Source organism: Thalassophryne amazonica, chromosome 23 (genome assembly GCF_902500255.1).
Source record: "Thalassophryne amazonica chromosome 23, fThaAma1.1, whole genome shotgun sequence".
Classification (NCBI taxonomy): Eukaryota; Metazoa; Chordata; class Actinopteri; order Batrachoidiformes; family Batrachoididae; genus Thalassophryne; species Thalassophryne amazonica.
The window spans coordinates 9,263,384-9,278,452 of record NC_047125.1 but is presented as its reverse complement, the minus strand read 5'-3'; positions in this window follow the sequence as shown (position 1 = coordinate 9,278,452).

Sequence of the window (15,069 nt, the reverse complement as noted above, 5' to 3'; positions counted from 1 at the left end):
CTGTGAAATCCAGGAATGGGAACCAGCACCAACTGGCCTCGGGATCTATATGAGACTTCTTCTTCCTGGCTTTACTCACAATGTGCACAAAAAAGGTGAAAATAGCTGAGATGTCCTGGATGTCATTTTAAGAAATTAGTGGACTTAAATCTGATTTTGGCAATTCGGCAATTATTGCCAAAAACAGTCGCAAATAGAGTTTTAGGGTGACGCGTTAGCGGAGCTGTAACGGCATCAATGTCGCCAAATCATCAGACACAAGGGCGTTGTTCCCATTCTAATTCAGTTCCATCGTTTGCATGGTTTATTTTTCTGTAGGTAATTCGGTCGGCGAGGCTTACCATTGAGCTGAGGCATTGTCACTTCAACAGAGGTCAGGGCGCGAAGTAATCCATCAAACGTGAAAATCAATCAAATCCATCAAATGTGAAACGATAATTCTGTATTAGAATCCACATCAATACTTTTGTATGTTAGCTTAAACTCACCCATTTCAGCGGCGGCAGCATCGGTATGTGACTTTCTCTCGCTCTCAGCTAACTGCGCTAATAGCTAGCAGCGCACACAGCCGGTGTTCTGTCGAATTGTGCGTCTCGTCGCATAGACTGACAGCTCCGCGTCCCGACAATATTGCGCATGCGCAGTTGCGTGGAGAACAAGAATGACATCTTGTCAGAACACCGGTCAGGATGCGGACTAATACATCCAAATGTGAAATGGTTGAATATTTTGCCACTGTTACCCTGATATTATACGGCCTGAAATCTCACACGTCAGATTCACGGAAAAAAATGTAATTGGATTAGAATATGACTTTAATACTCATTTTAAATAAGTTGCAATTTGGGGTCAAAAAAGGTGATACAGTTGTGAAAATGTGAAAAAACTAAACTGAGCCACTGCTTCTTCCTGTCGAAAGGAGCCAGCTGAAGAAGACAACCAGAAGGCATCTGGTTAGGATGCCTTCTGGTTGTCTTCCTCAGGGAGGTCTTCCAGGCACATCCAACTGGGAGGGAAGACTGAGGACACACTGGAGGGATAATATTTCTCAGGTATCTTGGGAATGCCTCAGGATCCCCCACGAAGATTCAGAGGACTTGGCTGAGGATAGGGAAGCATGGGAGAGCTGCTACTACTGCTAATGCAACTTGAACCTGTGCAAACGGCTGAAAATGAATGAATAATAAATGTCTGATGATCTGTTGTCCTTGATCATTCCAGTGGTGTCCAAGAATCTTCCGACTACACCTTGTGCCAAAGACATCCGGTCATCACCTTCGGTCCCTGGTTAGTGTCCAAGTCTTACAATCGCAGAGTAAGGCTGAAAGCACTAGGACCTTGTTTCTCTTTCAAATGTATCGGCACTGCCAGAAATCTCACAATCTCAAAGGCCAAGGACCCAGAGACATGAATGCTGAGATGACTTATCTCAGCAGCGGGTAGTCATGTGGCGCATTGAGGGTGAGGTCAGTGAACCAGCTGATGGATGATAAAATTTCTTTAGTTCTGTAGACTCAATCTCTGAAACGTTGTGCTTTGCATTTGTTCATTTTTCACCCCAGCGTTGTGGCTGACACAGAGCCCCGAATCAGTGTTGGAGAAACTAAATTTCCTACAGCTGTGTCGTATTGCTGTTTGTGAAATGACTCCGTGTTATGGTGGGCGAGCGTGCTGCAGCGACGTCGCTAATGCTGGCTTTACAACAGCTGCACAAGCAAGTGTACACGCATGCTCTCATGCACTCATGAGAAGGCACACCTTTACGATGATATGTTTATGAAACGCTAAACCCCAGAGAGGCGTAATCACACACTCGTAGCAGGATGCCGGCAGCTGCCTGTAGTGCAGCAACTAAGAGAATATTCCTTAGACATTACTCTTTTGACAAAAAAAAAAAAAAAAACAGCTAGCACTTGAATTTTCAAGAGGCGACCAGGTAGGGGTCAATTAAATAATTACACAGGGTCAAAATTAAAAATGTTCCAATCAAATTGAAAACTACACCACATTATTTGTCTGATCATAATGATTCCAAAAAGGTACAGTTGGACTATCTATGACTGAATGTTCAGGTGTTATGGGGTAAAAACTGCACAAATGGTGACAAAGGTCAGTGTCAGTTTGTACAGGGGTCAAAAGTTAAAGTTGCTCCAATTTTGTTTAAAAAATATGCAAATTATTAGTTGAGTTAACAGGGTTTTAAAAAGGAATAGTTTCGACCATGTATCATGCTTAGTTATCATGTGATGTGACCCTAACCCTAACCCTCACGTCATAGAATCCAATGGACGCTGACCTTGTTTGACCTTTACTTTGGCGATCAAGCATTCAACACAGTCAAAACTATTCCATTTATTAATCCTATTACCTATTATTATTAGTGATGCAAATTATTGGTTGAGGTAGTAGGATTAATAAATGGAATAGTTTTGACTGTGCTGCATGCTTGATCTCCAAAGTAAAGGTCAAACAAGGTCAACATCCATTGGATTCTGTGACATGTGACATATGTTACCCTGTAACATGATAACTAATGTGGTGTAGTTTTCAATTTGATTGGAGCATTTTTAATTTTTCTTCAACTGACTCCTACCTGGTCGCCTATTGAAAATTCAAGTGGCTCGTCGTCTTTTTTTTTTTTCCAAAGAGTAATGTCTAAGGAGTATTTTTGCTGACTTTTGGTGCTTTTATCATCATTTGCAGGATTGTTTCAGTTATTTGCTGCCCCATTGCTTGCGTGTGTGCCCGTATGAGTCCATGTGCACACGTTGTGCCCACATGCCAGCATGATTATAACCCGCTGTGTGTGTTGCATTTGAGTATTGTGAATTCATATCCGCCTGTCTGCTGTTGCCTTCTTGCTACCATCGCATTTATAGAGCGCTTCTAGGCCTCTTCAGAGTAACACCACAAAGCACCAGGATCGCACTCGTCATCCACCCTCATGTTGAAACCTCTTGACTTCTATCTTTCACACAAAGGATGTCATCATTTCCTTTGTCACCCCTCACTGAGGTGAGCTGATATATTTCAGGAAACTGTAATGAGCATATATTCTGAGTCTAGCTAATGGCTTTGGGCTCACATAGTGTCAGACAATAGCTCTCGCGGATGAGTCACTCAAACGCAAGTGGAGACAGGTGCACGTAGACATGCCACCTCGACCCTAAGATCTCGTTTTAGACATGCAGCACAACACAAGGTCATAAAGCTTCTGTTGTCTCGCGTCAAGTGACTTTCACTTGTTTGTCAAATTAAAATTCTACCAGAGTGTTTTCATCCCTTTTCTGCCACTTATCCAGGTCCATGTCGATGGACTTTGTGCAGGATAAAGACTTTGTGTATTTTATTTTTGTAATTTTACACCCACTCCCAGGTTTGGCAGTTATACTCCAAGTACAACTGAAGCCCAAGAGTTTCAGTTTTGACATATTAATCTAAACAACGTATGTCTGTCTAACCATGTTTCTTCCCCTACTCAGTTTCTTTGTCCATTTTTCACCAAACTTGATATGTTGGTACAAATCAACCCTGAAATAAAGGGTTAGTTTGTCAAAGGTCAAGTTCATTGGGTTAAAGGTCAAATTAATACATTTATTTATTTGTTTATTTTGTGGTACTTTGTATATATAACATAACTTGTATGCTAAAGTCATAGTGATGGTCAACAGAGGTGGGACAAAGTCACTATCAATTGACTCTCAAGTCATGAATCAGCAAATCCAAAGTCAAGTCTCAAGTCAGCTTGCAAATAATTGGTGGTCATTATGAAATGAGACTTGCTGATTCATGACTTGAGAGTGACTTGATGGTGACTTCATCCCACCTGTGGTGGTCAATATCTTGCTATTCCCCCTGTACCTTTCCCTGACCTTGCAACCCCCCCATCTCAAATTCCTTTGCTTGTCACAAACCACTGCAGCCGTAACATTTCTGAATAAGGGTTTTCCCTCTTTTTTGTGATGTTAAAAGAACCTCTGCCAGGGAGAAACATGATATAATTCCAAAGGGGGGGAAAACATGAAAGAAGTTTGAAAAACCTATTGTCACTGTGTGTGTGTGTGTGTGTGTGTGTGTGTGTGTGTGTGTGTGTGTGTGTGTGTGTGTGTGTGTGTGTGTGTGTGTGTGTGTGTGTGTGTGTGTGTGTGTGTGTGTGTGTGTGTGTTGACTAATCTAGGTAACTGGACTTGATCAGTCAGAGGAAACGCTCCAGAACCTGGGCAAATAGGTTGCACGTTTCCAACAATGGCTGAACTTGCATTTGCAAGCCCCCATCAGGTCCAAGCATTACTTGAATGTCTTCTTACTCACTGGGACTCTATGCTTTGTTCTGTCTTCTTTCACATCTCCTGTTTGTCTCTCAAATCTTTTGTCTGCTGTGGTTGAGATCTGATGCCGTGCTACTTGGAACACTTACTTAAAGGCTCAATCCCAATACTCCTCCATCACCCAACCACTTTGCCCTTTCCCTTTGCTCAAGCTGAGTGACAGAGTAAGAGTTGCACAATGACTGAACATTGACGGGGTGGAGGTGGGGGCTGTTGATGTGATAATGGCTCCTGTGCAAAATGAGTCTTGCTGGGCCGCATTGTGCCTCCACACACAATAATCTACTGTATCAGACCTCAGCTCTCCTGTAATTACATATTCTTCCGGTAGATATAGCTGGAAAGAATGGCTACACGAGAGAGCAAAGAGAGCTGGTCAGCTCACTGGAAATGGAGAATCAAAAGATGGACTTTTGCCTTTGTGGATGCTGAGATGCAAAAGAGAGGAGAGGATGATGTGGGTACCAGATTGTTGTGCCCATATTGAGATAAGAGAGATTTGATTTCAAATGCCCTTTTCCCCTTTGTTATAGAAGTGGATGCATTTCATTCTTGTATGTCCTTGACGTTGCCAGCATCCCATCTCATCCTCCCTTTCTGAAAATTCAATCTAAATATTTTAACTTCTGATTTGGAACATCTGATCTACAGCAAAAACAGGAGCAAAACTACGCTGGCTCTTGTAGCGCTATCGGTTTTATGTCAAAGCCAACAGTGTGCACTTGATGATTTGCTTTCAACTGTCATGTTCTGTCACAGACAGTGAACATGAGAATAACTTCATTATAAAATGAAAGGTATCAGAGGATGATATACATGTATGAGCAAATCTATATTTGTTTGTGATGGTGTTTTTGACTATATGACTTTATTATTTGACTACTACGTGAAGTCATTCATACCAGCGACAAACATTTTGCTGATCAATATATGTTTCCTATCAGTCTTCTTGGTTGTTGAGATACATAAAAAGTAATTTCCCAGATCTTTGACCAAACTACTCCAAAAATCTAATTGCCTCTACAACCCCAATTCCAATGAAGTTGGGACGCTGTGTAAAATGGAAATAAAAACAAAATACAATGATTTGCAAATCCTCTTCAACCTATATTCAATTTTATACCATGTTTTGTGAGAACTCCATGTCTAACTGGCATGCATTATTTTTGTGTATACGCACACGTAGTTCGGTGAGTTAAGTCGCTGTTATAATCACTCCGCTCTGGTCGTCACCATAGCAACGCGGAACTCAGTTGGCGCAGATCAGCTGTGTTTTGACAGGTGAATGACAGAAACGTGATACAACATGGATTTCCAAGTGAATTTTAATATTTTTGGCCAAAATAAAACGTTTGAGGAATGGAAAGAGGAGGAGAGCAAGCGAGAAGAACAGCAAAAGCAACGGCCTAAAGATTTAACATCGGACGAACTGGACAAGATTGAAGACGGGAAAGAAGAAGAGAACAGTTCTATCCTTGTGGGCTGCCGAGCACTCCGCATCAAAACAGCGAGTGTAGTTTCTGGACCTGTTTGCCAGAGTTTGCCACAGCTCCACACAGCAGAGAGGAGGGGTGGTGTGAGTGGCCCGCTGCGGCGTGAGCCTGCAGTCTTGGTAAGCGCATCGGAGACAAAACATAAAATAGTCCCAAATACTCACACATTTTTATCAAGTTTTGTTATCTTAAATAAATATTTGTGTGTTAGCTCACTGTGTGGCACCCTGGTATAAGCGGATTAAACAACTTGAAGCCGTGCATTATACGGTTTGAATGCACTTCGCATCGCGCATTCAAACCGTATAATGCACGGCTTCTCATTGTTTAATCCTTACGAGTACACCACAAAAACAAGATATTTAATGTTCAAACTGATAAACGTTATTGTTTTTGTGCAAAGAAATAGATGCCTGCAACACATTTCAAAAAAGCTGGGTATGTTTACCACTGTGTTACATCACCTTTCCTTCTAACAACACTCAATAAGCATTTTGGAACTGAGGACACTAGGAAGCTTTGTAGGTGGAATTCTTTCCCATTCTTGCTTGATGTACGACTTCAGTTGTTCAACAGTCTCCGTTGTCGTATTTTGCTCTTTATAATGCGCCACACATTTTCAGTGGGCGTCAGGTCTGGACTGCAGGCAGGCCAGTCACCTGCACTCTTTTACTATGAAGCCACGCTGTTGTAACGCATGCAGAATGTGGCTTGGCATTGTCTTGCTGAAATAAGCAGGGACGTCCCTGAAAAAGACGTTGCTTGGATGGCAGCATGTGTTGCTCCAAAACATGGATGTACCTTTCAACATTGATGGTGCCATCACAGATGTGTAAGTTGCCCATGCCATGGGCACTAACACACCCCCATACCATCACAGATGGCTTTTGCTTTGCATGTTAGAGTTTTAACTTGCACTTATAGATGTAGCGACGAACTGTGTTAGCTGACAATGGTTTTCTGAAGTGTTCCTGAGCCCACGCGGTAAGATCCTTTACACAATGATGTTGATTTTGTGCCGCCTGAGGGATCGAATGTCACTGGCAGTCAATGTTGGTTTTGGCCTTGCTGCTTACGTTAATATAGGTTGAAGAGGATTTGCATATCATTGCATTATTTTTTTAATTTATATTTTACACAACATCCCAACTTCATTGAAATTGGGGTTGTAGATGTACACTAGGAATGACAGATTCATTCAACATGGAGGCGAAATGACCTCAAGGATCAGCTCTGAGTCTCCATGGACTGTATGATGTTTGCATATGACAATGAAAACATGAATAAATTTTATAAAAAGAACAATTGTACGGTTAGCTGCTTACCATAGCCTGCCCATCCATTGAGGCATTTCATGTCGACAAGATAGGAGGGGCAGTCGATTTGTAATGCTTCAGTGAAGAGCACCAATGGAGGATGGCTAGGCTTACGTGAGGACTTGACTGCATAATTTTATTTACATTTAGTGAGGTAAACGTGTGCGTGCTTAGCTCTGTATGGAAATAGCCCGTGCAACCGAACACTGTTAATGATATATATATATATATATATATATATATATATATATATATATATATATATACGAGGTCTGTCAATAAAGTAACGGTCCTTTTTATTTTTTTCAAAAACTATATGGATTTCATTCATATGTTTTTACGTCAGACATGCTTGAACCCTCATGCGCATGCGTGAGTTTTTCCACGCCTGTCGGTTACGTCATTCGCCTGTGAGCACGCCTTGGGAAGGAGTGGTGCCGCCCCCTCGTCGGATTTTCATTGTCTGGAAATGGCGGAATGAAAAGGACTTTTTTTCCATCAGAATTTTTTCAGAAGCTGTTAGAGACTGGCACCTGGAAACCATTTGAAAAATTTATCTGGCTTTCGGTTTTACGGGCTTCACAGAGAATAAGGACTGTTACTACAGCGTTAAGGACTGCTTTAAGGACGGTCGGCGTGCCACGCTCCGAGCTGCGACGATGAGGCACAAACCACCGGATCATTTCTGGTGGTTGGCTCTCACTGCGGTATTGTATCACTTCCTGTTCCGGAGCACAGCGGTGTTTTGCTGTATCTGTTAGCTGTTTAAATCTGCGCAGTTAGATTGATCTAGTTACCTAGATAACGATTTGTTTCACAGTGTAATCTTCACGTGCCTTAACTAAAGCACTCCCTCTGCTGAATCACCTCTAAATTATTTACACATTATTCACTTTGTGTGTCTTTAGGAATCCGCTAGCTTAGCGCAGCTACTAGCTCTTAGCCGGTTTAGCATGACGGCTTCTCCTGTCTTTCCTGCACTTTTCTGCTCTGAGTGTGAAATGTTTAGTTATTCCTCGGCCTCCTTTAGCAGTAATGGTACTTGTAATAAGTGTAGCTTATTCGTAGCTTTGGAGGCCAGGCTGGGCGAATTGGAGACTCGGCTCTGCACCGTGGAAAATTCTACAGCTAGCCAGGCCCCTGTAGTCGGTGCGGACCAAGGTAGCTTAGCCACCATTAGTTTCCCTCTGGCAGATCCCGAGCAGCCGGGAAAGCAGGCCGACTGGGTGACTGTGAGGAGCAAGTGTAGTTCTAAACAGAAGCCCCGTGTACACCGCCAACCCGTTCACATTTCTAACCGTTTTTCCCCACTCAACGACACACCCGCCGCGGATCAAACTCTGGTTATTGGCGACTCTGTTTTGAGAAATGTGAAGTTAGCGACACCAGCAACCATAGTCAGATGTCTTCCGCGGGCCAGAGCAGGCGACATTGAAGGAAATTTGAAACTGCTGGCTAAGGCTAAGCGTAAATTTGGTAAGATTGTAATTCACGTCGGCAGTAATGACACCCTGTTACGCCAATCGGAGGTCACTAAAATTAACATTGAATCGGTGTGTAACTTTGCAAAAACAATGTCAGACTCTGTAGTTTTCTCTGGGCCCCTCCCCAATCGGACTGGGAGTGACATGTTTAGCCGCATGTTCTCCTTAAATTGCTGGCTGTCTGAGTGGTGTCCAAAAAATGAGGTGGGCTTCATAGATAATTGGCAAAGCTTCTGGGGAAAACCTGGTCTTGTTAGGAGAGACGGCATCCATCCCACTTTGGATGGAGCAGCTCTCATTTCTAGAAATCTGGCCAATTTTCTTAAATCCTCCAAACCGTGACTATCCAGGGTTGGGACCAGGAAGCAGAGTTGTAGTCTTACACACCTCTCTGCAGCTTCTCTCCCCCTGCCATCCCCTCATTACCCCATCCCCGTAGAGACGGTGCCTGCTCCCAGACCACCAATAACTAGCAAAAATGTATTTAAGCATAAAAATTCAAAAAGAAAAAATAATATAGCACCTTCAACTGCACCACAGACTAAAACAGTTAAATGTGGTCTGTTAAACATTAGGTCTCTCTCTTCTAAGTCCCTGTTAGTAAATGATATAATAATTGATCAACATATTGATTTATTCTGCCTTACAGAAACCTGGTTACAGCAGGATGAATATGTTAGTTTAAATGAGTCAACACCCCCGAGTCACACTAACTGCCAGAATGCTCGTAGCACGGGCCGAGGCGGAGGATTAGCAGCAATCTTCCATTCCAGCTTATTAATTAATCAAAAACCCAGACAGAGCTTTAATTCATTTGAAAGCTTGACTCTTAGTCTTGTCCATCCAAATTGGAAGTCCCAAAAACCAGTCCACCTGGTCGTTACTGTGAGTTTCTCTGTGAATTTTCAGACCTTTTGTCTGACTTAGTGTTTAGCTCAGATAAGATAATTATAGTGGGCGATTTTAACATCCACACAGATGCTGAGAATGACAGCCTCAACACTGCATTTAATCTATTATTAGACTCAAGTGACTTTGCTCAAAATGTAAATGAGTCCACCCACCAATTTAATCATATCTTAGATCTTGTTCTGACTTATGGTATGGAAATTGAAGACTTAACAGTATTCCCTGAAAACTCCCTTCTGTCTGATCATTTCTTAATAACATTTACATTTACTCTGATGGACTACCCAGCAGTGGGGAATAAGTTTCATTACACTAGAAGTCTTTCAGAAAGCGCTGTAACTAGGTTTAAGGATATGATTCCTTCTTTATGTTCTCTAATGCCATATACCAACACAGTGCAGAGTAGCTACCTAAACTCTGTAAGTGAGATAGAGTATCTCGTCAATAGTTTTACATCCTCATTGAAGACAACTTTGGATGCTGTAGCTCCTCTGAAAAAGAGAGCTTTAAATCAGAAGTGCCTGACTCCGTGGTATAACTCACAAACTCGCAGCTTAAAGCAGATAACCCGTAAGTTGGAGAGGAAATGGTGTCTCATTAATTTAGAAGATCTTCACTTAGCCTGGAAAAAGAGTCTGTTGCTCTATAAAAAAAAAACCTCCGTAAAGCTAGGACATCTTACTACTCATCACTAATTGAAGAAAATAAGAACAACCCCAGGTTTCTTTTCAGCACTGTAGCCAGGCTGACAAAGAGTCAGAGCTCTATTGAGCCGAGTATTCCTTTAACTTTAACTAGTAATGACTTCATGACTTTCTTTGCTAATAAAATTTTAACTATTAGAGAAAAAATTACTCATAACCATCCCAAAGACGTATCGTTATCTTTGGCTGCTTTCAGTGATGCCGGTATTTGGTTAGACTCTTTCTCTCAGATTATTCTGTCTGAGTTATTTTCATTAGTTACTTCATCCAAACCATCAACATGTCTATTAGACCCCATTCCTACCAGGCTGCTCAAGGAAGCCCTACCATTATTTAATGCTTCGATCTTAAATATGATCAATCTATCTTTATTAGTTGGCTATGTACCACAGGCTTTTAAGGTGGCAGTAATTAAACCATTACTTAAAAAGCCATCACTTGACCCAGCTATCTTAGCTAATTATAGGCCAATCTCCAACCTTCCTTTTCTCTCAAAAATTCTTGAAAGGGTAGTTGAAAAACAGCTAACTGATCATCTGCAGAGGAATGGTCTATTTGAAGAGTTTCAGTCAGGTTTTAGAATTCATCATAGTACAGAAACAGCATTAGTGAAGGTTACAAATGATCTTCTTATGGCCTCAGACAGTGGACTCATCTCTGTGCTTGTTCTGTTAGACCTCAGTGCTGCTTTTGATACTGTTGACCATAAAATTTTATTACAGAGATTAGAGCATGCCATAGGTATTAAAGGCACTGCGCTGCGGTGGTTTGAATCATATTTATTTAATAGATTACAATTTGTTCATGTAAATGGGGAATCTTCTTCACAGACTAAGGTTAATTATGGAGTTCCACAAGGTTCTGTGCTAGGACCAATTTTATTCACTTTATACATGCTTCCCTTAGGCAGTATTATTAGACGGCATTGCTTAAATTTTCATTGTTACGCAGATGATACCCAGCTTTATCTATCCATGAAGCCAGAGGACACACACCAATTAGCTAAACTGCAGGATTGTCTTACAGACATAAAGACATGGATGACCTCTAATTTCCTGCTTTTAAACTCAGATAAAACTGAAGTTATTGTACTTGGCCCCACAAATCTTAGAAACATGGTGTCTAACCAGATCCTTACTCTGGATGGCATTACCCTGACCTCTAGTAATACTGTGAGAAATCTTGGAGTCATTTTTGATCAGGATATGTCATTCAAAGCGCATATTAAACAAATATGTAGGACTGCTTTTTTGCATTTACGCAATATCTCTAAAATTAGAAAGGTCTTGTCTCAGAGTGATGCTGAAAAACTAATTCATGCATTTATTTCCTCTAGGCTGGACTATTGTAATTCATTATTATCAGGTTGTCCTAAAAGTTCCCTGAAAAGCCTTCAGTTAATTCAGAATGCTGCAGCTAGAGTACTAGCGGGGACTAGAAGGAGAGAGCATATCTCACCCATATTGGCCTCTCTTCATTGGCTTCCTGTTAATTCTAGAATAGAATTTAAAATTCTTCTTCTTACTTATAAGGTTTGAATAATCAGGTCCCATCTTATCTTAGGGACCTCATAGTACCATATCACCCCAATAGACCGCTTTGCTCTCAGACTGCAGGCTTACTTGTAGTTCCTAGGGTTTGTAAGAGTAGAATGGGAGGCGGAGCCTTCAGCTTTCAGGCTCCTCTCCTGTGGAACCAGCTCCCAATTCAGATCAGGGAGACAGACACCCTCTCTACTTTTAAGATTAGGCTTAAAACTTTCCTTTTTGCTAAAGCTTATAGTTAGGGCTGGATCAGGTGACCCTGAACCATCCCTTAGTTATGCTGCTATAGACTTAGACTGTTGGGGGGTTCCCATGATGCACTGAGTGTTTCTTTCTCTTTTTGCTCTGTATGCACCACTCTGCATTTAATCATTAGTGATTGATCTCTGCTCCCCTCCACAGCATGTCTTTTTCCTGGTTCTCTCCCTCAGCCTCAACCAGTCCCAGCAGAAGACTGCCCCTCCCTGAGCCTGGTTCTGCTGGAGGTTTCTTCCTGTTAAAAGGGAGTTTTTCCTTCCCACTGTCGCCAAGTGCTTGCTCACATGGGGTTGTTTTAACCGTTGGGGTTTTTACGTAATTATTGTATGGCCTTGCCTTACAATATAAAGCGCCTTGGGGCAACTGTTTGTTGTGATTTGGCGCTATATAAATAAAATTGATTGATTGATTGATTGATTTCTAAACGGATGGCTCTGTGGATACGAGACCGGACTGGAAGACTGGAAGCGAGACAAAGGAACACCTCCATTTCGGCGTGTTAGAGGACAAGTTTGGACATGCCTGTCTCGGTTTTCAATGCTTACCAGTCCAGTAAGTATCAGAGAAATTGTGGAGAGCTGGACATGTCCTAACTTGTCCCATGACACGCCGAAATGGAGGTTCCTTTGTCTCGCTCAAACAGCGAACCGGTCATTACGCACAAAGCCTCCGCGCGTCTTTACATGACAAAATCTCTTGTTAAAAGTGAAATCTGCCAGAAAATGGCTGATGTCCAGCTCTTGTGGATGTCCAGAGAAAGTGCACACGACGGTCTCGTATCCACAGAGCCACAGCTTAGAAATGATCTGGCGTTTTCGGCCTCGTCGTCGCAGCTCGGAGCGCGCCGCGCTGAGCGTCCTTAAAGCTGTAGTAACAGTCCTTATTCTCTGTGAAGCCTGTAAAATTTTCACCGAAAGCCAGATAAATTTTCGAATGGTTTCCAGGTGCCAGTCTCTAATAGCTTCTGAAAAAAAGTCTGATGGATAAAAAGTCCTTTTCATTCCGCCATTTCCAGACAATGAAAATCTGACGAGGGGGCGGGACCACTCCTTCCCAAGGCGTGCTCACAGGCGAATGACGTAACCGACAGGCGTGGAAAAACTCACGCATGCGCACGAGGGTTCAAGCATGTCTGACGTAAAAACATATGAATGAAATCCATATAGTTTTTGAAAAAAATAAAAAGGACCGTTACTTTATTGACAGACCTCGTATATACATATGTTGCATGTTTAGTGGTGGTAAGATGCAGTTTATTGCTCTGTTTGGTATCATTCATGTTTGCATTCTAATTAAATAACACATTGATTATCTTCATTTTTGTCGAGTGAAATAATGACCCTCGAAAGCATCTAATCTTAGAGCCGAACTTGAAAAATGTTGAACTTCTTCTTTAAGTCTATTTTTGTTATGATGATTGTTACTCTTCCAAACAGCCAGTTATGAAATCAGATTTGTTGTTATGCTGTTGATGCCTTCCATGTGAACCCTCTCCATCCATTTTTGCGGCTCCACATTCCGCCTGGCCTTTCCATGCAGACACTGTTGTGCAAGACCTTGTGTCTTGACCCTTGAATGGGTGCACATATTGGAGAAGACTAAATGGCTTTGTGAACTCATCGTCATGGGTCAGATTCAGCCCAGAAAGCTGTAAAACAAAACACGCGATAGGCGGAGAGGCTGTTTCTAGAAAATTCACCTCTGAAGGGAATGTGACCCCGAAAGTAGAGGGGTGGATGTCTGCATGCTGAACCGGTCAAAGCATTCTCTGGACATGTTTTCTTGCTGTTTGTTTCTGGCACCTTTATTCCGTGCAATTTTCTATGTGTATATGAAGTTTTGCTCTACACTGTTTTTGTTAGAATAGGAAAAGATAAAAAGGACTGAGAAATTGGCTGCACTCGATTTCTTTCTTGTGGTACAATAAAGTTAGATCTATAAGTAGTTGGACAGGGACACAATTTTTGTATTTTTGCCTATGTACACCGCCACCATGAAATACAACAATGAAGACGTTGTTGTAGTGAGGATTTTTAGCTTCAATTCAACGGGTTAAACAAAAATATCTTTTGAACCATTTCGAAATTACCCAATTAAAGGCATAAGTCACAGCTTTTTATTTATTTATTTATTTATTACTAATGTGGGAGTTTGACCACATTACACCCATTTTGGCGTCTCTTCAATGGTTTCCTGTCTCTGTGAGATCAGATTTTAAGGTTCTATTATTAGACTATAAAATTGTTCATGGACTGGCACCTCCCTACCTAGCTGACCTAATTAAACCCTACATACCGGCCCCGCTTTGCGTTCGCAGAATGCAGGATTATATTTATGTCCCTATGGTGAATAAAAAGTCTGTGGGTCACAGAGCTTTCTCTTCTCATGCCCCTGTTCTTTGGAATGATCTCCCTGCATCAATAAAACAGTCAGATTCTGTGGAGACTTTCAAGACCAAATTTAAGACACATTTGTTTTTTCAGTCCTATGGTTAGCATATTGTGCTCGCATCCTTTTTAACTCTTTTAAAATTTGACTCTTTTATTGTGCTTTTTGATCTTTTAATTGTGCTTTTTAATCTTTTAATTCATTTTAAATTGTTTTTGAATTGTTTTGTGTGAAGCACCTTGGGGTGACGCTGTCGTGAGTTGACGCTTTATAAATTGAATAAATTGAAATTGAATGTTGTTATTATACTTGGCTGGCCTGTCCTTGTTAAGTCATTTCACTGCTGCATTACTTATTCTGTATCTGCCAGCTGCTTGTTTCAATGAAAATAAGAATTTGATCACAAAAAAGATACAAAGAAAATTTCACATTTAAAATGTGAGTACAGACTTAAAGGGGAACAGAAATGGCCATCATTTGATAGTTCAAGAAACACTAAAGACCATAAAACATCTACAAAAAACCTTGTTTTAGTCGTGGTCTGAGAGGCTTTGATGTCGACCGGCTGCCGCCATTTATGCAGGTCAGGCATGTGACGTCACTGGTTGGGGGGAAGATGAGCCTCATTCTGAGATTCCCTGCCAG